Source organism: Cibotium barometz, chromosome 49, assembly GCF_041138505.1.
Source record: "Cibotium barometz isolate CiBa-2024 chromosome 49, ASM4113850v1, whole genome shotgun sequence".
Taxonomy (NCBI): Eukaryota; Viridiplantae; Streptophyta; class Polypodiopsida; order Cyatheales; family Cibotiaceae; genus Cibotium; species Cibotium barometz.
The window spans coordinates 37,281,647-37,304,927 of record NC_141094.1 but is presented as its reverse complement, the minus strand read 5'-3'; positions in this window follow the sequence as shown (position 1 = coordinate 37,304,927).

The window sequence follows — 23,281 nt, the reverse complement described above, 5'->3', positions numbered from 1 at the left end:
AAATCAATAAGATACGTGATCTGCCTGCTCCTACAACCATGAAGCAATTACGAGGGTTTTTGGGACATGCTAATTATTATCACCGATTCATATTGAATTTTGCTTCGGTGGTAAACCCTTTAACTACTCTTCTTCGGAAGGATGTACCCTTTGAATGGTCACAAGATTGTCAGGAGGCTTTTGATACGATCAAAGATCGATTGATAAAAGCACCAGTTTTGATACCCCCAGATTGGTCTAAACCTTTTCATATTCATGCAGACGCTTCACACACAGCTGTAGGAGCAGTTCTTTGTCAAGCAGACGATAAGAAGGTAGACCATCCGATTTATTATGCGAGTCGCAATTTGACAGAGACAGAGAGAAATTACACTACAACGGAGAAGGAATGTTTATCCATGGTATTTGCCGTGAATAAATATCGACATTATTTATTGGGCAAGTTTTTTACAATTTATGTGGATCATCAACAAGCACTAAGATACCTTTTGAACAAGACAGATCTTGCGGGGCGAGTAATTCGATGGATGTTACTTTTTCAAGAGTTTGATTTTGAGGTGGTTACTCGTCCTGGAAAATCTCATGTATTGGCGGATCATCTTTCTCGGCTTTTGACTGAGGATATTGAGGAGGGAGTGGATGATGAATTGCCTGATGCGGCATTATTTTTGACCGATTGTACACTTCCTTGGTTTGCGGATATTGCAAATTTCTTGAGCACTGCTCGTTATCCAGGAGGCGCCAGCAAGTATGAAAAAAAGAAAATTTTATTGCAATCTCGCCACTACACCCTCTTTGGTGGTTATTTGTATCGTTATTTTCCTAGGGAGGGGGTGTATCGTCGTTGTGTGCGAGAGGATGAGATACCTTCTATCTTACGTGCACTTCATGATGAGCCATGTGGAGGTCATTTTGCGGAGGAATTAACCGCCGCTCGCAAAGTATTGCTAGCAGGGTATTGGTGGCCAACTGTTTATAAAGACTCTTTTTAGCATTGTAAACGTTGTGATAAGTGTCAACGGGTTGGTCGACCCACACCACAATTTGCGACTCCTTTAAATCCAAACTTGGCTTTAAAACCTTTCGAGAAATGGGGAATTGATTTTGTGGGTTCGATTGATCCACCCACTCGTTATCGATCCAATCGATACATTCTTCTGTGCACGGATTATGTGACCAAGTGGGTTGAAGCTAAACCTTTGAAAACGGATAGGGCATTGGATGTCGCCAAATTTTTATATGAAAATATCATTACTCGTTTTGGTTGTCCGTTGGAGTTGGTGAGTGATCGTGGTTCTCATTTTTTAAATGAGACCATTACGGAATTAACAGAACTTCACAAAATCAAGCATCGGAAATCCACTCCGTATTATCCTCGAGCTAATGGTCAAGTGGAGGTGACCAATCGAATACTGGGAACGATTTTAACCAAGACAGTATCGGAAAATCGACGCGATTGGGATGAGCGATTGTTTGAGGCTTTGTGGGCATACCGTACCACATTTAAGGTTACGACTCAAAATACACCTTTCACTTTAGTGTATGGTACAGAAGCAGTTTTCCCAATGGAGAAGGAAATACCCACATTACGCGTTGCCTTGGAATCTCGACTAGGTGAGAAGGAATCTTTAGAGGCTCGATTACTGGCCTTGGTGAGGTTGGATGAGATACGTTTAACGGCCCTGCAAAATGTTGAGGCGATGCAACATAGACGAAAGGCTTGGCATGATCGTCACATTAAGGTGAGGGAGTTTCAAAATAATGATCAGGTTTTAGTCTATGACAATCGATATTATAAGTTTCCTGGCAAATTACAAATGAGGTGGTTAGGCCCTTTCAAGGTGTTAGAGGCCTTTAATAATGGTTCTTTGATTGTCCAAGACCTTGATGCTGTAATAGCTCCTTTTCGTGTTAATGGTCTTAGGGTGAAACATTATTTTGTTTAAGTTGGTAATTACGTGGGTCAAGTTGGTTCATTGTATATTTTTTACATGAGTTTTGCTCTTTATTATTTTGCGTTGTTTTGATGGGATTGGTGGGTTTATCAGGTTTTGGTGCGATCGATTCGATCTTCTTTCAGACAGGTGGTATACAGGTGGTATGGAGTTTTCTCTCAATGCTTTGTTTTATTTTCTTCATCCTTATGTGGTTTGGTTTGGGTGGGATGGTATTTTAGCATTAGTTGTAGACCCTGATTGGGTTGATGAGTTGGAGTGGTTGTTTCGGTGGTTGGCTGCCGGGGAATCTCTTCCAATTGCCGAGAGCGACTTTGGTCGCATGGCCCAATCTTTGGCCATTATTGCGCCAGAGATTTTTGGTTCAGGTGTGTGGACACCTTAACCGATGCGTCCGATGATTCTTTTCATCCTGAAGATGTTGTGGTAGACTATCTTGATGAGGAGGATAAGGATGAGGGTTTGGGCTTTGGCCTTCCTCATGGCTTGTATCGGATACTTCTACCTAGAGAGAGTAGTTTTGTTTCGAGAGCTGTACTTTTGAACGAGACAGAGGGCCATGGGGTGACACCTCAACTTTTGCCTTTTGGTGTAGTGAATGCGCCTGTGAGTTTTCGCACCGTTTTTTTCTGAGTCCCATGATGTCAATTAGTTTTGTTTTTCTTGTTATTTATTTCAAAAAAAAAACTTTTAAAAGAAACAATTGTTTTGTTTGTGTGATTTGTTATGCGTTTTTGTTGTTTGTTTTGGTTTGCATGTGGATTGGTTTTTTGTGTTTGTTTGTTTTTAGTTTTAGGTACATTATGTTTCTTGGAAGTTGTAAGCTAATTGTTTGAATGGTTAGTATGTGCAGATATGGTATTTTATTTGTATTTTTGCATTGCTAGGTGCAAGGAGATGGGGGAGTAACTTGGGAACAATGATATCATAGTATTGAAGATTGTTTCTGGACATGCAATTTTTGCTACTCAGAGGATATGCAGTGTTCCACAGGTGTATTTTCTCCAATATATTTGGTTATTTTTTTGGGTAGCACTTGCATGGTGTGTGTAATAATGGGGATTGTGAGTTGTGTTAATCCAGTTGCAATTGCTTGGTACTTGACTTATATGATTCCTTCTTTTGGAAAGATTTGGGGTTTATTAGTCAAGGATACTAATTCTATGAGTTTCTTGCTGAGCTCTATAGTAGAAATTGGTCATTACCACATTCATCTTAACTAGGCATGCAAACCTGGCCGGGATAGGTGCTAAAGTTGATCCAAAACCTCAATTTGATTTATGGGATATATTGGAACGGTGTGAGGTGTCTATTAGTCTACCTACATTAGCGGAGATCTCTCCAATATGTCGAAAGCAGATGTATCAACGACTTGCACGTCGACGTTCGCGGGTGAGAAAAGAAGTAACCCCTAAAGAACCTTTGGAAACAGGAGTGCAAGTAACTGATATGTTTATGGATTCTGAGGCTCCGACTATTACGGTAGAAATTGGGCATCATCAGGTCATGGGGGTATAGCTAGAATGAGGAACTGCGGTGAATCTCATGACTGAACACACAATGGAAGAGTTGGGCCTAAAGGGTTTAGAGCCCACAAATATCATGTTGCGAGTAGCAGATCAACGTCGAGTGAAACCATTAGGTTTGCTTCAAGGAGTAAAGACTATAATAGCTGGATTGGAGTTTTGTGTTACCTATCTAGTAGTGCGACCGCATTCCTATGGTGTAGCGTTTCCAATCTTGGTAGGACGACCTTGGGTAGTACAAGCTCGATGTGTTCAAAAGTGGCATAAAGGGATAATAACCATAGGTCCACGCACGGATAGAGTTCAATTGAGGGTTGTGTCTAAAGAATTCTTGAGGGAGTTCACTAAACCATCTTCTACAACCGAAGAAATGACGGGATATGGAAGTGATACATCCGTTGGTGAGGAAGTAGTCCAAGAACGCTTTGCATTAAATAAAGATAAGTATGCTCATTTTCTTCAAAATGGGTATCAAATGCAAATGGTTGATACGGATGAGCCTATAATGCAAAAGAGAGAGTGCTCTGCCGGTATGGGAGAATATCGAGTGCATTTTTCTTCGGAGATTGACTCTGACAATGACATTACCGATTGGTTGTCATCACCAGAGGAGTGTGTAGTGGATTGCTTTTGCATGGATACAATCAAGCAGAAGAGAGCAGACTATGGGGATACAGAAAGGCACCAAGAGCTATATGCCCTTATTGAGAAATTGCAAGAGCAGTTAGAGCTAGAACGAGTTTCTTCTAGTGAGTCGATGGACGCATTATTAAGAAAGGTGAAGCTGCTAGAGGAAGATAAGGGACGAACTGAGATAGAAATTAGACATTTGCAAGATTTGACCTTGCAACTTGAAGAGTGCCGTTATAAAGAAGAAACTTCTTGGGAAGCCTTACTTCGAGAAAAAGATCGGGAGATTGGTCGTTGTCGACAGGAACTCAAATATAATGCGAGGTATACTCGAAAGTTGCTCAGAGAATGTGAGAGATATAAGCAAAAAGATAACAAGAGTGAGGATGGCTCGTCGTTGCAAAAGATGACTAGAAGGAAAAATAAGTCATTTTCCAGAGAGTTCTTAAAAGCACAATACAATGAAACAATAGGAGGTGATGGGGAAGAGTTCAATCATTGGACTGATTTCAAGATGATTGAGGTAGTGAGGGATGCTTTTATGGTCCAAATTGAGGAGCCTATCAATGATGAAGAGGAAATAGACCCTTTAATGGTGATACCTTATACCCATGAAAGTCTTGTAAGTTCTCATTCTTCGCACGAAGAGGAGGAGTGTAACACCAAGCAAAAGTTTCTAGAAAATGTTTGTTTCAAAGTGAGAGACCATCCACCTATACAAGCTAGATCTCGTCGACGATCAGCCTTTGTTTCTGAGGCATTAGAAATTACCCAGCGCTGGGAAGTTGAAAAGGAAAAATGCTTTACATTGGGGAGTCAATTGCAAGAACGAACCTTAACTAGATTGAGAGAGGTTCTACAAACATACAAACATGTCTTTGCTTGGTCCTATAAAGACTTGCAGGGAGTGAAACCTGAGATATGCCAGCATTACATTGATTTAGAGCCAAACGCTAGGCCGGTATGCCAACGTCAAAGGCGCACAAACCTTGTCTATGCAGAGCTTGTGAAAGCAGAAATAACAAAGCTGTTAGATGCGGGTTTCATTTATCCTGTGGCATACAGTGAGTGGGTTTCCCCAATTGTAATTGTTCCAAAGAAAAATCGTAAGATTAGAATTTGTGTGGATTATCGAAAGCTAAATGATAAGACTAAGAAGGATCACTTTCCATTGCCTTTCACTGATCAAGTTCTAGACCGAGTAGCAGGGCATAAATTGTATTCCTTCTTAGATGGTTTTAGCGGTTATAATCAAATACAAATCCACCCAAATGATCAACCAAAAACCACTTTTACAATAGAATGGGGAACTTATGCTTATCGAGTGATGTCATTTGGATTATGTAATGCTCCATCTACTTTCCAACGGGTGATGATGGCTTCATTTCAAGAGTTTTTACAAAAGTGGATGGAAATCTTTTTGGACGATTTTTCAGTTCAAGGGGATGAGGAGGATATGCCTGAGAAGTTGGCTAAGGTCTTTGATCGTTGTCAGCAAACCGGTATTTCCTTGAATCCGGAGAAATGTGTTTTTGGCATTAAGAAAGGAATCTTGTTAGGTCACGTGATTTCATCTGAGGGCATTACTGTGGATGATAGTAAAATCAATAAGATACGTGATCTGCCTGCTCCTACAACCATGAAGCAATTACGAGGGTTTTTGGGACATGCTAATTATTATCGCCGATTCATATTGAATTTTGCTTCGGTGGTAAACCCTTTAACTACTCTTCTTCGGAAGGATGTACCCTTTGAATGGTCACAAGATTGTCAGGAGACTTTTGATACGATCAAAGATCGATTGATAAAAGCACCAGTTTTGATACCCCCAGATTGGTCTAAACCTTTTCATATTCATGCAGACGCTTCACACACAGCTGTAGGAGTAGTTCTTTGTCAAGCAGACGATAAGAAGGTAGACCATCCGATTTATTATGCGAGTCGCAATTTGACAGAGACAGAGAGAAATTACACTACAACGGAGAAGGAATGTTTATCCATGGTATTTGCCGTGAATAAATATCGACATTATTTATTGGGCAAGTTTTTTACAATTTATGTGGATCATCAACAAGCACTAAGATACCTTTTGAACAAGACAGATCTTGCGGGGCGAGTAATTCGATGGATGTTACTTTTTCAAGAGTTTGATTTTGAGGTGGTTACTCGTCCTGGAAAATCTCATGTATTGGCGGATCATCTTTCTCGGCTTTTGACTGAGGATATTGAGGAGGGAGTGGATGATGAATTGCCTGATGCGGCATTATTTTTGACCGATTGTACACTTCCTTGGTTTGCGGATATTGCAAATTTCTTGAGCACTGCTCGTTATCCAGGAGGCGCCAGCAAGTATGAAAAAAAGAAAATTTTATTGCAATCTCGCCACTACACCCTCTTTGGTGGTTATTTGTATCGTTATTTTCCTAGGGAGGGGGTGTATCGTCGTTGTGTGCGAGAGGATGAGATACCTTCTATCTTACGTGCACTTCATGATGAGCCATGTGGAGGTCATTTTGCGGGGGAATTAACCGCCGCTCGCAAAGTATTGCTAGCAGGGTATTGGTGGCCAACTGTTTATAAAGACTCTTTTTAGCATTGTAAACGTTGTGATAAGTGTCAACGGGTTGGTCGACCCACACCACAATTTGCGACCCCTTTAAATCCAATCTTGGCTTTAAAACCTTTTGAGAAATGGGGAATTGATTTTGTGCGTCCGATTGATCCACCCACTCGTTATCGATCCAAACGATACATTCTTGTGTGCACGGATTATGTGACCAAGTGGGTTGAAGCTTAACCTTTGAAAACGGATAGGGCATTGGATGTCGCCAAATTTTTATATGAAAATATCATTACTCGTTTTGGTTGTCCGTTGGAGTTGGTGAGTGATCGTGGTTCTCATTTTTTAAATGAGACCATTACGGAATTAACGGAACTTTACAAAATCAAGCATCGGAAATCCACTCCGTATTATCCTCGAGCTAATGGTCAAGTGGAGGTGACCAATCGAATACTGGGAATGATTTTAACCAAGACAGTATCGGAAAATCGACGCGATTGGGATGAGCGATTGTTTGAGGCTTTGTGGGCATACCGTACCACATTTAAGGTTATGACTCAAAATACACCTTTCACTTTAGTGTATGGTACAGAAGCAATTTTCCCAATAGAGAAGAAAATACCCACATTATGCGTTGCCTTGGAATCTCGACTAGGTGAGAAGGAATCTTTAGAGGCTCGATTACTGGCCTTGGTGAGGTTGGATGAGATACGTTTAACGGCTCTGCAAAATGTTGAGGCGATGCAACATAGACGAAAGGCTTGGCATGATCGTCACATTAAGGTGAGGGAGTTTCAAAAGAATGATCAGGTTTTAGTCTATGCCAATCGATATTATAAGTTTCCTGGCAATTTACAAATGAGGTGGTTAGGCCCTTTCAAGGTGTTAGAGGCCTTTAGTAATGGTTAGAGGCCTTTAATAATGGTTCTTTGATTGTCCAAGACCCTGATGCTGTAATAGCTCCTTTTCGTGTTAATGGTCTTAGGGTGAAACATTATTTTGTTTAAGTTGGTAATTACGTGGGTCAAGTTGGTTCATTGTATATTTTTCACATGAGTTTTGCTCTTTATTATTTTGCGTTGTTTTGATGGGATTGGTGGGTTTATCAGGTTTTGGTGCGATCGATTCGATCTTCTTTCAGACAGGTGGTATACAGGTGGTATGGAGTTTTCTCTCAATGCTTTGTTTTATTTTATTCATCCTTATGTGGTTTGGTTTGGGTGGGATGGTATTTTAGCATTAGTTGTAGACCCTGTTTGGGTTGATGAGTTGGAGTGGTTGTTTCGGTGGTTGGCTGCCGGGGAATCTCTTCCAATTGCCGAGAGCGACTTTGGTCGCATGGCCCAATCTTTGGCCGTTATTGCGCCAGAGATTTTTGGTTCAGGTGTGGACACCTTTACCGATGCGTCCGATGATTCTTCGGATGATTCTTTTCATCCTGAAGATGTTGTGGTAGACTATCTTGATGAGGAGGATAAGGATGAGGGTTTGGGCTTTGGCCTTCCTCATGGCTTGTATCAGATACTTCTACCTAGAGAGAGTAGTTTTGTTTCGAGAGCTGTACTTTTGAACGAGACAGAGGGCCATGGGGTGACACCTCAACTTTTGCCTTTTGGTGTAGTGAATGCGCCTGTGAGTTTTCGCACCGTTTTTTTCTGAGTCCCATGATGTCAATTAGTTTTGTTTTTCTTGTTATTTATTTCAAAAAAAAACTTTTAAAAGAAACAATTGTTTTGTTTGTGTGATTTGTTATGTGTTTTTGTTGTTTGTTTTGGTTTGCATGTGGATTGGTTTTTTGTGTTTGTTTGTTTTTAGTTTTAGGTACATTATGTTTCTTGGAAGTTGTAAGCTAATTGTTTGAATGGTTAGTATGTGCAGATATGGTATTTTCTTTGTATTTTTGCATTGCTAGGTGCAAGGAGATGGGGGAGTAACTTGGGAACAATGATATCATAGTATTGAAGATTGTTTCTGGACATGCAATTTTTGCTACTCAGAGGATATGCAGTGTTTCACACGTGTATTTTCTCCAATATATTTGGTTATTTTTTTTGGTATCACTTGCATGGTGTGTGTAACATGCATACATCCACGTCCCATGCATACATCCACCTCCACATTCACACTCACATCCATACATCTACATCTACTTGCAACATCCACATCTCCATGCATAATAAAATTCTTTTAATTAATCTAGGATGATAGTTCCTAGAATATGGTAGGAATTCCTCTTTTTATACTTTGAATGAATTTATTTTATGCGTAATTTCTATAAAAATTTTGCCATAGCTCCGCTACTATGACTGATAAATCTCAATTTTTTTCTAAGGGATAAGGCTCATTATTAAAGAAATAATTAGAATGGTCTCTAATTGGATCATCAATCCATAATGGTCTCTAATTGGATCATCAATCCATAATGGTCTCTAATTGGATCATTAAGAAAACAATTAGAATGGTCTCTAATTGGGTCATCAATCCATAATGGATTGAATCATCAATGTGCATAAACTAAAAGCATAGCAAAAAGCCATTAATTTGGCCTCAAGCATAGCTTAATCTTGGATTAAGGAAAGGCTTTATGAAAAGCTTCATTTGGATTGAGAATGGTTCATGAGTATGACCATTTCTTGAGTGAGAGAGAGAAATTACATAAAAACCATTAGAATTTAAACATAAATGGAAATTAACTTCTATAGCATTTATTAAATTATGTAACTCTTCACTACTATTCACCAATTAACTTCAATAGCATTTAAAAAACCATACCAATTAAACTTCTCAAGCTTGAGAGGGGTTGAGAAGAGAGAATCATTGAGAAATTATAGAAAGATCAAAATTCAATATACTTACCTTATAATTTGCTTGATTCTTTATTCACGGTAGAGGCCCCCAACCAATCAATTGGTTTAGTATGTTGATGGAGTCACCAATGGAGATTGAAGAAAGAGAGAAGTGTCAAAAACTAGTGAATTATTAAAGAATTCACAGTTCTTGGCTTAGGTGGAGTAACATAGCATAAGACACTATATATTTTGGCTTAGATGGAGTAGAGTAACAAGGCATAAGACACTATCTAATTTGGCTTAGGTGGAGTAGAGTAACAAGGCATAAGACTCTATCTAATTTGGCTTAGGTGGAGTAAAGTAACAAGGCATAAAGTTTGGTTCAAGAGAGATGAGAGATAAAAATATCACATTATTTTTGAGTTTAAAACTCATTCAAGCATGTGAAATATGTACCTCCTTTAAAGAATTCCCCTTCCTTACATATGTGTCAAAATTTTATTGCTCATAGTTTTTTACTAATAAACCTTGTACATTTTCAACTCTTCATCTTATGTGAAATATGCACCTCCTTTAAAGAACTCCTCTTCCTTACATATGTGTCATAGTTTTTTTTACTAATAAACCTTGTACATTTTCAACTCTTCATCTTATGTGAAATATGCACCTCCTTTAAAGAACTCCCCTTCCTTACATATGTGTTTATTTACTAATAAACCTTGTACATTTTCAACTCTTCATCTTATGTGAAATATGCACCTCCTTTAAAGAACTCCCCTTCCTTACATATGTGTTTATTTACTAATAAACCTTGTACATTTTCAACTCTTCATCTTATGTGAGTATTTACTCATTTTTTTGGGTATCTTCTTTTACAAATTGGATTTATCTCCTCCCTACACATGGATTGATGCTATTGGCCCATAGGAACCTTAATTGGACCATAATCTAAAAATTTCTGAAAATCTAGACCCTTAGACTAAGGTTCTTTATACTTATTTCCAATTAATTCCAATTCCACATTGGAAAATTCTTTTTGAATTTCTATTTCAGGGGAACTTATTTTAATAAGATGAGTTAATTTTCTATCCAAAAATATTCATAATCTGAATATTCTCTCTCTAGCATATTTTTTTCTCTCTCTAGGCTAAAACAGTTAGAACAAGGCCTTTATATTTCTGAAGAGGGATTGATTACAGGGGAAGATACTAGACATCAAAAAGGGGTTGGGGGAGGAATCTTACATTCTACCCCACTTAAAAAACGCGAGATGTCCTCATCTCGCAGGTGGAGTATGCTCTCTTTCATCATCTTTTTCTTCTTCAATCACATTCAACGTTACGCCTTGGAAGTGGACGGTCGATTTTTCCCTGGTATTCTGCTGGATTATGGATGACTTGAGAATTGTCGGTTAAGCCCTTAGTTTTTTTTTTTTTTTCAATTGCAGTAAGGATCTGCCCTTCTTTCCTCTTCTACTTCTTCTGCAATTGTGACTGCTCTGGCTGCTGCAGTCTGAGGTGGAATTCTTTCTCTTTGGTTGCCCCTATTCTGGAAAGGAGTTCTGAGGTTACTCTGGGTAGAGCCATATGGTTGATTTGGAGTTCTTCTGGGGTTATCCTGGCTTGGGCGAGACGGACCCTGATTAGACTGGTATGAAGGAATTGGTCTCTGAATTCGGGGTCCTAGACTTCCCTGTCCCCTTGACATGGCAGGAGTTGGGCAGTCTTTTAACTGATGACCAAAACCTTGGCATCCAAAACACCGGTTCTCACTTCTGGTCTCATTGTTCTGCATCCTTAAAATAGATGGTCCTCCTGAGAAAGTATTCTGGGGAAAGGATCTTCCTTCACTTTGGAATCTTCCTGCATCTTGATTCTGAATTGGTCCTTGCTGCCTCTTTGGGGGCGGAAAGTTTGAAGTACCTTCCTGGGCTTGGAATCTTTTAAAGTTAGAGGGTGCAGGCTTTGGCGGGACCTTTACTACAAAGGCCTTGGCAAAATCCTTTGCCATTTTTACTGCTTGAGCCATGGACACTGGTTTGGCATTTTTGACCAATGTGTCTAAGGGTTCGTTCATTCCCCGAATGAACCTGGCCATGAGCTGTTCTTCGTCTAGAGGTGGTGAGTATTTGAGTAGAAGAGCAAAGGCCTGGTGATATTCTTCAATGGTTTTGTTCTCCTGCTTTAGTTCTAAAAATTCATTCATTTTGGTTTCTAAAAATCCAGGAGGGCAAAATCTCTTTCTTAGATAGGTTTTTAGATCATTCCAGGATTGAGTATTTCTGTCTAGACGATTGGTGTCACAATGGTTCCTCCATGCTACCCTGGCTGTTTCCACTATTTTCAACCGGCCAAGAGCCATTTTGCTCAACTCATTATAACCTGTGACGTCAAAATACTCTTCCATGGCTTCCACCCATTTCTCCACAGCCTCACCCAGGTTCTCCCCTTCTCCTTTGAAGGGTCCTGGCTGAGTCCTATGAAGAGCCTTGCGAACATCAGGGTCAAGTTCGTTATCTTCAGAGACAGGGTCTAGCTGCTGACGGCTACGGTTTCCTCGTCTCATGATTCTGTCAAAATTTATATATTAGAGAGAGAATAGTTATAAGATCAGAAGGGGGATTCTTATTTTTGAATACTTCAATAACTGGGGAGAAATTTTACATTCTACCCCACTTAAAAAAGTGCGAGATGTCCTCATCTCGCAAGGTAGAGGATAACTCTTTTTCTTAAGATCCAATTTTTATTCTGGGGTTGCTTATATTCTGGTCAACCCAACAGAACACTGGGATAATTATCCCTTATATAGAATTCATCATTATATAACAATTCATTCAGATTATATCATTCATATCTTTAACATGATAATGGTCCATTAGACCGAAAAGTTTCCTTCGGAACATTCCTCCATACGGAAATTTCAGTCAAGCAAGTTCTCAATTTGACATCCCTTAACTTGATCTACCGGTCAAGTATTAACAGTAGCAATCTGACAGCACAACCCACTAGTCTCATAGTGATTTGCTGAATTCGTTATCATCATTCTAGTTATGAATATCATCACAGGGACTCATCCCATTCCCCCTCATTGTGGTTTCATTATATTTCAACTAATTTTTAAAAATCATCATTTTTCAATCAGAATTTTCAATCAGAATCCAAATCAATTCATCCATTCTCAAACAGAATTAAAAATCATATCAATCACATTCGAAATCATCATTTAGATAGCATTAACGCTTATAATTTCAAGTCTTAGATTTACTCGTATATACTGTCAGTAAAGAGCTGCAGTATACTCTCGGTATATATGGGTAGTCATGGCCCTTGGAATTATAAGGTAAATACCATCATGTCTAAGCCTCAAGCAAGTCAGGGATTCTCTATAATTGCGGTACTTCCATCTGAAGACCCAACTACCAAATTACGAATTTCAGTTTGAATATCAAATTGTATGAATTATCTCACACAATTATAACCTTTTTGTGTTTCTTGATAAATTTTTGATATATTTATCTTCTCAGTCGATCTTTATTAACCAAATGCTCTGATACCAACTGTAAGATCCCTGTTCCCACCGAGCAACGGATTCGGGGTACTGGCAGTGGAAGTAGCGCTTCTCGCGCGGGACAGGGGTCCCACACTCGGGGCCTCGCCCACGGATATCCGGATAAGAGACTAATCCGTCGGTTGTTCCAAAACCGAACCCGGAAAAACTTTCTAAACCGGAAGCACGGGCGATTCCACCAGGATAACTTTTACTCTAACGTAGTCAGGATCATTTCTGATCGAGATGATCCAATTACATCTATAAGATACTTAGTCAGTTCAAGGAAGAAACTTGCACTTGGATCATTGGGATCAACGCTTTTTTCCCCATTCAAGAGGCACAGCCGTTGATTCCTATCCATAGAACAGTTACTGTCCGGGATTTTTTTTTCTTTTTTTTTTCTATCGTAAAAACAAAAGTTTGAGTCTCGATTTACGGATCCATCAGTCCAGCCGCCTAACCCCATCCAGTCCCATGGGTTAGCCAACCGCCCAACCACTGTAGTGATGGGATCCAATTAAAAATTTGGTTAGGTTTTGTCCCGGGTACCAAGGAAAAGAGTTCCAAGGCCCCCTAGCCGGATGTTCATGCAAAATAAAACTAGTCACACCACTCACACACCCCCCAATATGAAATTGCCTTTTTCAACCAGATTCAACCAGTTTAAAACAATCCGTTAATAAAACCATAGTATCATTGATCACCATCTTCCAATTTATCCAATTGATTCTTAATTTCCCATCATTCCTTCATCAGAGTATCTATGGCATCATTGGCAACTAGAACGCTCAGGAGCCGTTTCGATAGTTCCTAGCCCATAATACTCGGTAATATAATCACTTATCAAGATGGACTCTCGTTGAAGATCAGCAAGATCAACCAACGGATCCATATAAGGAGCCATGGACTCATCCATTGAAGACCAGCAAGGTCAATCAACGAGATCCATGCTCGATTTCAGAAAACAACTCCAACTCTGTTCCAATATCTTCCTCGACGCACGCGTGGGTATCCTAGGCGACCCAGAGCCCGAGCACCGTATGGTCAGCACCCTCTAGGATCCTTCGCAGGTAACCTAGCGCTTCACGCATAGGCCGCTTCCTTGGCCCCTCATCCACCGTACCGGAAGCTCACCATTTTAATCGCACCGAGGCTGGTCAAGACCTCGGCTGACCTTGCTACGCGAGACGTCCTTCATTGACTCCCCGTCAGCAGTTGCAACTTTCTCATCACGACCTTAATCACAAGACGGTCAAAATGCTCCCCCCAGCATTCTTGACATAAAACAATCATTTACAGACAGCATTTACAAACAGCATTTACAAACAGTTTACAATACAATTTCTATTTTAACTTTCATTTTTCCACATTATCCCTCCTCAATCTACATTACTTATTCCATATTCCATTTATATGTATACTCATCCCATCACATCATTTCCATCTCATCACTTCAGATTCCCTCACATCACAATCGTATATTCACATCCATACATCCGTAACTATATGCATACATTCACATCTACATGCATACATCTACATCCCTATGTATACATCCACATCCACATTCACATTCACCTCCATACATCTACATCTACATGCATACATCCACTCCACATTCACATCCACATCTATACATCTACATCTACATGCATACATCCACCTCTACATCCACATCTACGTCTATACACCTACATCTACATGCATACATCCCCATCCACATCCACATCTACATCTATACATCTACATCTACATGTATACATATACATCTCCATTCACAACTACATCTACATGCATACATCCATATCTCCATTCCCATCTACATCTATACATCTACATCTACATGCATCCATCCACCTCCACATCCACATCTACATCTATACATCTACATCTACATGTATACATCCACATCTCCATTCACATCTACATCTATACCTCTACATCTACATGCATCCATCCACATCTCCATTTACATCCTCATCTACACATCTATTTCTACATGCATACATCCACGTCCCATGCATACATCCACCTCCACATTCACACTCACATCCATACATCTACATCTACATGCAACATCCACATCTCCATGCATAATAAAATTCTTTTAATTAATCTAGGATGATAGTTCCTAGAATATGGTAGGAATTCCTCTTTTTATACTTTGAATGAATTTATTTTATGCGTAATTTCTATAAAAATTTTGCCATAGCTCCGCTACTATGACTGATAAATCTCAATTTTTTTCTAAGGGATAAAGCTCATTATTAAAGAAATAATTAGAATGGTCTCTAATTGGATCATCAATCCATAATGGTCTCTAATTGGATCATCAATCCATAATGGTCTCTAATTGGATCATTAAGAAAACAATTAGAATGGTCTCTAATTGGGTCATCAATCCATAATGGATTGAATCATCAATGTGCATAAACTAAAAGCATAGCAAAAAGCCATTAATTTGGCCTCAAGCATAGCTTAATCTTGGATTAAGGAAAGGCTTTATGAAAAGCTTCATTTGGATTGAGAATGGTTCATGAGTATGACCATTTCTTAAGTGAGAGAGAGAAATTACATAAAAACCATTAGAATTTAAACATAAATGGAAATTAACTTCTATAGCATTTATTAAATTATGTAACTCTTCACTACTATTCACCAATTAACTTCAATAGCATTTAAAAAACCATACCAATTAAACTTCTCAAGCTTGAGAGGGGTTGAGAAGAGAGAATCATTGAGAAATTATAGAAAGATCAAAATTCAATATACTTACCTTATAATTTGCTTGATTCTTTATTCACGGTAGAGGCCCCCAACCAATCAATTGGTTTAGTATGTTGATGGAGTCACCAATGGAGATTGAAGAAAGAGAGAAGTGTCAAAAACTAGTGAATTATTAAAGAATTCACAGTTCTTGGCTTAGCATAAGACACTATATATTTTGGCTTAGATGGAGTAGAGTAACAAGGCATAAGACACTATCTAATTTGGCTTAGGTGGAGTAGAGTAACAAGGCATAAGACTCTATCTAATTTGGCTTAGGTGGAGTAGAGTAACAAGGCATAAGACTCTATATATTTTGGCTTAGGTGGAGTAGAGTGACAAAGCATAAGACACTATATATTTTTCAACAAGGGGAGGCTTCTATTTATAGGAAAATTTGAGGTCCTAACCAAACAAACTGATTCTAGAATTTTCCAAGTCAGTTTGGTTGAATTTGGACTAGATTTGGACCTAGTTTAGTTACTTTTTGATTCGGTTTGGTTCCATTTTGATTGGGTTTGGTTCAAGAGAGATGAGAGATAAAAATATCACATTATTTTTGAGTTTAAAACTCATTCAAGCATGTGAAATATGTACCTCCTTTAAAGAATTCCCCTTCCTTACATATGTGTCAAAATTTTATTGCTCATAGTTTTTTACTAATAAACCTTGTACATTTTCAACTCTTCATCTTATGTGAATTATGCACCTCCTTTAAAGAACTCCTCTTCCTTACATATGTGTCATAGTTTTTTTACTAATAAACCTTGTACATTTTCAACTCTTCATCTTATGTGAAATATGCACCTCCTTTAAAGAACTCCCCTTCCTTACATATGTGTTTATTTACTAATAAACCTTGTACATTTTCAACTCTTCATCTTATGTGAAATATGCACCTCCTTTAAAGAACTCCCCTTCCTTACATATGTGTTTATTTACTAATAAACCTTGTACATTTTTAACTCTTCATCTTATGTGAGCATTTACTCATTTTTTTGGGTATCTTCTTTTACAAATTGGATTTATCTCCTCCCTACACATGGATTGATGCTATTGGCCCATAGGAACCTTAATTGGACCATAATCTAAAAATTTCTGAAAATCTAGACCCTTAGACTAAGGTTCTTTATACTTATTTCCAATTAATTCCAATTGCACATTGGAAAATTCTTTTTGAATTTCTATTTCAGGGGAACTTATTTTAATAAGATGAGTTAATTTTCTATCCAAAAATATTCATAATCTGAATATTCTCTCTCTAGCATATTTTTTTCTCTCTCTAGGCTAAAATAGTTAGAACAAGGCCTTTATATTTCTGAAGAGGGATTGATTACAGGGGAAGATACTAGACATCAAAAAGGGGTTGGGGGAGGAATCTTACATCTCTGAGGCCACTAGTACTAGGTCACTCATCAACCCAACCTCATCTAAGATCCATCAATGGAAGTACTCTCATAACAAGTCCCTAGACTCATAGTCCTCTGACATCTAGACCAGAGTTGGAAGCATGCAAAATATATGCATTGGGATTACCCATAGCCTATCAAAGACTAGCTCCCTCCCGACGAACGCACCAAAAATGACTCGCCTCCAAGCTAAGCGTCCAACAACTATCACGGCCCCTCTAACTATGCTTCTGCGTCCTAACTCACTTCCAAATACACTCAACTGCCCACAAAAATGTAGCTTAAAACTACCCCAAACACAGTGCTGCACAGCCTCGCATAGTCCAACAATCAAACCTTAATCTCTCAGTCACCCAGATTCTCTATCTCTCTCTCTCAGGGACTATGACATGTCTAAGTCGTTTCAATTGTGCTGCATTGTGGTTCCTTTTAATCACACTACCTCTCTAACACTTCTGACACAATTTTCCACACACCACTACTACTTAACTCACTCTCACACAAAACTCATGAAAATCTAAACTTTTATTGATCCAATTCTCTCCCTCTTTCCTTTGCCACTAACATGCACAATCACACACATTCTTTGCAATCAACCATTATGTCAACAAATCAAACTCTCTCTCTCTCTCTCTCTCTCTCTCTCTCTCTCTCTCTCTCTATCACAAGCAATGAATAAACAGGCAGCAAAGAGCACCTCTCACCAATCAATTGATAAGCTACTCTCTTTACTTCTCTGTTCACATACACTCTCTCTCACATATTATCATCCAACCACTTTCAAAATAACCACGCTTCGTTTTTTATGTGTGTATGTTTACTTTTGCAACGATTTTAAATGTTTTTATAAGTCAATTTAACAGATTCAAGCGCACTAACCAACTGCAATTGGCTTTGCTGCTAGTCCGTCTTCTTCTACGCTCTTTTATCGCTTCTTCTTAGGCTCACTTGTTCATTCTCCTTCTCTCCTATCTTCCTCTTCTCACTCTCACAAGCATTCACGTTGCCGGTTGCACTTCCCCTGACTCTCTCTCTTCCTTGGCTATCCCGCACACAGGAGATCTCTCTGCCCGACTCTCCCTCTTCTCCTCTAACTTACACGCTCCTTCTCCCTCTTCTCATGTGCCTGCAGGCCTCCCCCATCGCGGGTCTTCTTCCCCCTCTTCACACTGCTCCCTTCTCTCCTCTGTCGGCTGGTGCATCCGGGTGGCGCCCCCACCTCTTCTCCTTCCTGCTCATCCTCCTCCATCCGCAGTGCTCGCCATGCATTCGGTTCCTCTTCTCACTTGGCGCCTTCCCCCCTCCACTGGCGGGTCTCGCCTCCCCGGTTGCTCTCGAGTCTCTGCTGGCTCCTTCTCAACCAACCCATACCTTTTCAAATCCCCCTATATTTTAATTAGAACTTTATTTATGCATGGCCCCCCTAGCCCTGATTCACACCACTCTCACTTCCTCACTGGACACACACTCGCACACTATCCTACCTAGACCCACACCCTTTTGAAATAGGCACGCAAGACCATAGCCAATACCAAACAGTCACAACTCGGATGGAAATGCACATAGCAAAATCTGGGTGGCCGCCGATACGACAAAATGTGTATCCTAATGAATCCAAGATCGGACGAAGCTTTGCATTGACCGCATGGCCACTAATTCCACAAAGAATAGGTCCAGATGAGTTCGCAATGGAAACCCAAATCTATCCTCAAAGAAAGATGCAGTTACAAAACTACATCATGGTCATCTCTATCATGTATGACAGCAGTGAACACATATTACAACATTGTCACTAGCGTCCTCCATGTCTAATAACACGTATAGATCTAAGTATGACCTCATCTTCTCTCTCTTCCACTTCTTCTTTATAACGACCAAGCAGTTTAACCAAATTCTAATGGCATCTTCCAATCAGCAAGCAATTATACATGCAAATGCGCCACACCAAAATCATAACAATCACGCCACAATATGTAATGATTTATGTCTTAATGCAGCTAAGATGACCCATGCAGATCCCAAATAGTCCCCAAAAGTTACAAATTTGTGCCAAATCCAAGGGTCTACACATCTCGTCAAAATCAGGGCAATCCCAGGAGAACTCTAGCTCAGCCATCTGCCTTTGTCCAGAGTAGCCTCAGAACTCCTTCCCAGAACTGGGGCAACCAAAGAGAAAGAGTTCCGCCTCAGACTGTAGCAGCCAGAGCAGTCACAACAGCAGAAGTAGTGGAAGAGGAAAGAGGACAGATTTATGTAGCAATTGACAACCAAGGGCCAAATTGCCAATTCTCCGTCATCCATACTCCAGCTGAGTATCAGGGTAAGCCTTTTAAGCTTTTGATTGATTCGGGCAGTACTCATTCTTTCATTTCCCCAGGATGCTTGCGTAAGCTAGTCTTAGAACAAAAATCAGGGAAACCTATGCAAGTTGAATTGGCCAGTGGGAAGATTATTTTCACTCACCTTGAGACACATCGTATTCAGTTCAATCTAGATGAAAATTTAAGTGATTGTGAGTTGAGAGTTATACCTTTGGGAGTTTTTGACGGGATCCTTGGAATGGATTGGCTCCACAAAAATCAAGCTGACATTCACTCTCATAATGGAACCATTTCCTCCCGTGACCTTCACGGAAATAAAGTTCAAGGAACCGGAGTTTTAGGATCCCCAAGTATGCAATTAGTAAAAGCTTCTAAGTTACGAAAAGGACTTAGAAAGAAGCAACTGATTTATGTTGTCAAAATAAATCCAATAGGACACAAAGTTCAAAGCTAAAGAACCTGAATGGTTAAGTGATTATGATGATTTATTCCCAGCAGAATTAACAGAGATGCCTCCAATTCGAGAAGTATATCATGTGATAGAATTGACCCCTGCCAGAGCTCAGCCAATAGCCCTGCACACGTACAAAAATGCCAGTTCCTGAAGCCATCAAACTCAAGCAATAGCTTAGACAGCTGTTAGAGCAAGGGTTTGTAAGACCCAGTGTTTCACCTTGGGGTGCACCAGTTCTCTTTCAGAAAAAGAAATTACAATTTTAAATCCATATATATTGTACAAAAGAGGATAACATAGGTACGTAGAGCTTGAAGCGAGCTTCGCGTCTATATAAAAACTTTAAAAAACGGGCAACTAAACGAAAAGTTATGAGCATTTTACTACAAGACTATAAAACTGCCCAAATTCGCCTAAAAGTTAGCAACTTTGGGAGAAATTCTGATCATCAATGAAGTAAAGGATTAAGAAATTAGTTACATGAGTGGAAAGAGCATATAAAGATATTTCTAGCCATATGATCAATTTTAGAAACCAATACCGGAGTGACGGTTGAAATTTGGGTATTAGACCACAAAAACTGCACTTCCCTCTCTTTGTATGAAACCTCAATTTTCACATAGCCTCTTGCCTTTCATCTCCTTCATGATTCAAGCTAGAGGGTAAGGGTTAACGTTGCTCAGCAGACAATCATAAAGATTTACCTATGGTCCCTAAAGTCTTTCCACATGCTCCTTTACCACTAAAACCATTGGTACCTCCAAGGAAGGGTGGCAATAAGGCAAGGGCTACCTTGAGAAGTCACAGGCCTACCAAGATAAATACTCCTTATCCCACTTATCATGAATCATCAAAGAGGTCCAAAATTGGGTTAAGCATGAGGAGCTAATGCTAAATGAGACATTCACATGTAAAGAGAGTGTTTGAATAAGGGTTTGAAGATAAGAGAATGGCCATGACACAAAATGCTCAATTGAGGAGGCTTCATTCCTTCCTTGAAAAGGGAGAGGAGGTCTCCTTTTGTAGTTGGAGAATCACCCTCTCTTCCATTGTTACAAATTACAACATAAAAATCTTCAACCCTTTAGATGCCACCATCAATTGTCCTAAGTCTTCTATTGATTATTAAATTGAAGACTTTTTGACTTTGAAAGTGTGATGAGATAATAGCCAAGTCTAAGTGGCATGTAGGTGGAGATCCCACTTACACATGGCGGAATTCTCCTCTTCCATGTAGGCAGTCTAGAAGAATCTTTCCCAATTATGCACCTACACACAATCCTCCACATGCCTTCCACACTCCCCAACTTGTAGCCTTATGGTGAATACTATATTAATAATACAGTTAAAATCCATGTGAGTATGAAGGCCCACTTTTATTTTCCACATCACTAGCCTATCTACCATACCAAAGTATTTATCAAGCATACTTGTGGCATTTACAATGTGTGCACCCTAAATCAAGTAAAACTATTATATTTGAAGATAGAATGTTGTTATCAAGGTAGCCGCCAAGCCGCCGCATCACCACGCCGTTATTCCATTGTGGGCGCCGCAATCTTCTTGGGCAAGTTTCCACCTTATCACCATTGAGAAACTATCAAAATATGTACAAAATTGAAAATGAAAGATATCAATTTTTCATGTCACATCTTTCCCCCCCTAGCACATCCTCCATGCTTGTCTTAGGGGTCTGCTGGCCATGGTGCTCGAGAGTAAAATATCTTTAGCCGGTACTCATTGGCATGTCCCGGAACCTCCTTGCCACTTGCATCCTCTAGAAGATAGGTGTTATTTTATGAACTTTTGCTTTATCCTGAAGGGGCCTTCCTAGCGTCGAAGAAGCTTCTTATCTAGTCGTTTCTCCACACGGCCATCATATCGCATGGACTAAGCTTCCTTGCTTGAGTTTTGGCTTCTTCTTCTTCTTCGTGAGAGTGTCATGCCTTGCCTTGCGCCATTGTTGTGCAACCTCCAAATTGTGAAGTGCTTGAAGTTGCCTCTCATCCAAGGTCTCCAGTTATACTAGGCATTGGGCGGCATTAGGCATTGGGCATGTGTTTCTTCTTCATTATTCAAGCGTGCAAGAGATGTGCGAAGGCTTGTGCTATTGGCAAAATAGCCTCCATTCCATAAACTAACTAAAAAGGTGTGAAACTAAGAGAGAGTTTGTGAGTTGTCCTATAGGCCCATAGGACCTCTGGAAAATGCACTTTCTCTTCATAGTATCCACTAGCTTAGACAAAGATTCACAAAGAAATCCATTAGTTTTTTCTACTAAACCACTACATTGGGGATAATAGGGAGTTGAAATAGCATGCTTTATTTTTAATTTCTGCACCAAAGCTTCAATCAAGTCATTCCTGAAAGACCTCCCCCCATCTGTAAGGATTTCTAATGGACACCTAAATTCAGGCACATATGTATTCCCTGAGAGAAAGGATGCCACAGCCACAGCTTTATTATTGACCATGGCCTTTGCTTCTGCCCACCTTGTTGCATAATATATGGCCACCAATATGTAATACTTCCCATGTGAGGAGCGAGGAAGTTGGCCCACAAAATCTAATCCCCACCTTTCAAATGGACCATATGCTGGGATAGGGTTTAAGGGTCCGGGAACCAATTGCTTATGCCCATATGCCTGGCATACTTCACAGCTTCTACACCACTCATAGACATCTTTGCTGAGTCGAGGCCAATAATAACCTGTGTTAAGGATCCTCCGAGTTGTGGTGGGTGAGGCAAAGTGTCCTGAGACATTCATGACATAATTCCATAATTCTTTTAGATTCTTCCAGGCTCACTACCCTCCTAAGAATCTTATCCTTATCTTGCTTATAAAGAACATCCCCCTAGAATTGTGTAAGGATGAGCTTTCCTTGTAAGCCTTTGCTTTTGTTGAGGATTCAATCCAGGAGGGAAGTATCCTGTATCTAAATAGTGTTGAACATCTTGGAGCTTAGGCCAACCTGTATCCATTAATGCAAGAATAGCTACTCTGAAAGAAGCCAAAGTTTTACTAGCCAATTCATCAGCCTTTTGATTATCCTTCCTATTAACATGCACAAATTTACAAAACTCAAAAGCTTCTTTTAACTCCATTTCCCTTTTATACAATTCTTGGAGATTAGAACTCCTTGCCTTATATTCCCCTTTCATTTGTCGGATGATGACCAATTGCGAATCCCCTTTAACCTCTACCTCTTTGATTCCATCTTTTATGCAATCTTCTAATCCCCAAATTAATGCATTGTACTCAGCCGCATTATTTGATATAGCCTTTGGAAATTCCCTACCCTTGGCTCATACCTCTTTTCCT